The 2,500-nt window shown below is 55.0% G+C and overlaps 3 non-coding genes across 3 annotated transcripts in view; all 3 read right to left on the bottom strand.

Annotated features, from left to right (window-relative positions):
- Nucleotides 1-66, bottom strand: part of LOC138563554 (U5 spliceosomal RNA) — a 116-nt gene extending 50 nt beyond the window's left edge. Inside the window, exon 1 of the small nuclear RNA XR_011299532.1 lies at nt 1-66. This exon is cut by the window's left edge and continues 50 nt beyond it. This is a non-coding gene — a small nuclear RNA (U5 spliceosomal RNA).
- Nucleotides 67-842: 776 nt separating this feature from the next.
- LOC138563553 (U5 spliceosomal RNA) lies at nt 843-958 on the bottom strand. Its single transcript, XR_011299531.1, has one exon. It is a non-coding gene; the product is annotated as a U5 spliceosomal RNA (small nuclear RNA).
- A 776-nt stretch (nt 959-1,734) lies between these two features.
- On the bottom strand, nt 1,735-1,850 carry LOC138563552 (U5 spliceosomal RNA). Its single transcript, XR_011299530.1, has one exon. It is a non-coding gene; the product is annotated as a U5 spliceosomal RNA (small nuclear RNA).
- Nucleotides 1,851-2,500: the final 650 nt, after the last annotated feature.

Genomic DNA, 2,500 nt, shown 5'->3' with positions numbered 1-2,500 from the left:
TCCTCTCCACGGAAATCTTTAGTAAAAGGCGAAAGATTTATTCGGTTTGAAGAGAAACCAGAGTATGCGCTCTAGTGGCCCCGACTGCGGCCGCAAAAAATGCAACACCTCACTAGCTCAGGGTGACTTAGTGAAGCAGTGCACACGATGACGCTTTTTGAGATGAAGCGAATGGAGAATGCTATCGGGCTCCGAACCCGTGGCAGAATGACTTTATTTGCAAGCAATCCCATCCAAAGTCATGAAACCTGGCAGGGGATTGTGGGTATGCAAATTTCTCCAGACCGCAGGCCATGTGACATTGGCCAAAAGGCAGGCAGAGTCTGCCTTTGCCTGAGGACTCCCCTCGTTTACATAAGGTCTAGGGCTTCTGGGAGGCAGGCGTGAGATTTTCTTTTGGGCCCCAGAGATGGGGCTCCTCCCCCAGGATGTTGAAGAAGCAGCCCGCTCTCTCCTTTCTCAGGACACAGGGGTCATTTTCCGCCCTCACCCTGTCTTGCACGGGTGCTGGGCCTCCTGGGCTGCCAGCGGGCAAAGAACGGCGTTTGTCAGGCGTTCGTCAGCCGATCGGGGCCCGGGCCCAAACCCCTGCCCACTGGGGCCATATCCTCCTGGATGCTAGCTTGGAGCCAGCCTCTGCTGGCTCACCAGCAGGTGGCGACAGCAGCAAGCATTAGCTAAAGGCTCCCCCCTCTGGCTACCACTGCAAGGCATCAGCCTGGCTGTGCTGCGAGGACCCCTGCAAAGGCTGACTGACAGCTGGGGGGTGCAAGCCAACAGCTGAAAAGCAGGCTTTGCGCTTTCATTTGCTCTGTTTCTTTTTTTTTTTAACCAGCATAGGTAACCCTGCACTTGGCAGGGCTTCAAAAAATTGAGTGAAACTCTTTAATGTTCCTCTCCACGGAAATCTTTAGTAAAAGGCGAAAGATTTATTCGGTTTGAAGAGAAACCAGAGTATGCGCTCTGGTGGCCCCGACTGCGGCCGCAAAAAATGCAACACCTCACTAGCTCAGGGTGACTTAGTGAAGCAGTGCACACGATGACGCTTTTTGAGATGAAGCGAATGGAGAATGCTATCGGGCTCCGAACCCGTGGCAGAATGACTTTATTTGCAAGCAATCCCATCCAAAGTCATGAAACCTGGCAGGGGATTGTGGGTATGCAAATTTCTCCAGACCGCAGGCCATGTGACATTGGCCAAAAGGCAGGCAGAGTCTGCCTTTGCCTGAGGACTCCCCTCGTTTACATAAGGTCTAGGGCTTCTGGGAGGCAGGCGTGAGATTTTCTTTTGGGCCCCAGAGATGGGGCTCCTCCCCCAGGATGTTGAAGAAGCAGCCCGCTCTCTCCTTTCTCAGGACACAGGGGTCATTTTCCGCCCTCACCCTGTCTTGCACGGGTGCTGGGCCTCCTGGGCTGCCAGCGGGCAAAGAACGGCGTTTGTCAGGCGTTCGTCAGCCGATCGGGGCCCGGGCCCAAACCCCTGCCCACTGGGGCCATATCCTCCTGGATGCTAGCTTGCAGCCAGCCTCTGCTGGCTCACCAGCAGGTGGCGACAGCAGCAAGCATTAGCTAAAGGCTCCCCCCTCTGGCTACCACTGCAAGGCATCAGCCTGGCTGTGCTGCGAGGACCCCTGCAAAGGCTGACTGACAGCTGGGGGGTGCAAGCCAACAGCTGAAAAGCAGGCTTTGCGCTTTCATTTGCTCTGTTTCTTTTTTTTTTTAACCAGCATAGGTAACCCTGCACTTGGCAGGGCTTCAAAAAATTGAGTGAAACTCTTTAATGTTCCTCTCCACGGAAATCTTTAGTAAAAGGCGAAAGATTTATTCGGTTTGAAGAGAAACCAGAGTATGCGCTCTGGTGGCCCCGACTGCGGCCGCAAAAAATGCAACACCTCACTAGCTCAGGGTGACTTAGTGAAGCAGTGCACACGATGACGCTTTTTGAGATGAAGCGAATGGAGAATGCTATCGGGCTCCGAACCCGTGGCAGAATGACTTTATTTGCAAGCAATCCCATCCAAAGTCATGAAACCTGGCAGGGGATTGTGGGTATGCAAATTTCTCCAGACCGCAGGCCATGTGACATTGGCCAAAAGGCAGGCAGAGTCTGCCTTTGCCTGAGGACTCCCCTCGTTTACATAAGGTCTAGGGCTTCTGGGAGGCAGGCGTGAGATTTTCTTTTGGGCCCCAGAGATGGGGCTCCTCCCCCAGGATGTTGAAGAAGCAGCCCGCTCTCTCCTTTCTCAGGACACAGGGGTCATTTTCCGCCCTCACCCTGTCTTGCACGGGTGCTGGGCCTCCTGGGCTGCCAGCGGGCAAAGAACGGCGTTTGTCAGGCGTTCGTCAGCCGATCGGGGCCCGGGCCCAAACCCCTGCCCACTGGGGCCATATCCTCCTGGATGCTAGCTTGCAGCCAACCTCTGCTGGCTCACCAGCAGGTGGCGACAGCAGCAAGCATTAGCTAAAGGCTCCCCCCTCTGGCTACCACTGCAAGGCATCA

This window comes from Ambystoma mexicanum, chromosome 1q (genome assembly GCF_040938575.1).
Source record: "Ambystoma mexicanum isolate Mex_15411 chromosome 1q, UKY_AmexF1_1, whole genome shotgun sequence".
In the NCBI taxonomy this organism is placed as follows: domain Eukaryota; kingdom Metazoa; phylum Chordata; class Amphibia; order Caudata; family Ambystomatidae; genus Ambystoma; species Ambystoma mexicanum.
This window is presented reverse-complemented; position numbering and strand designations above follow the sequence as displayed.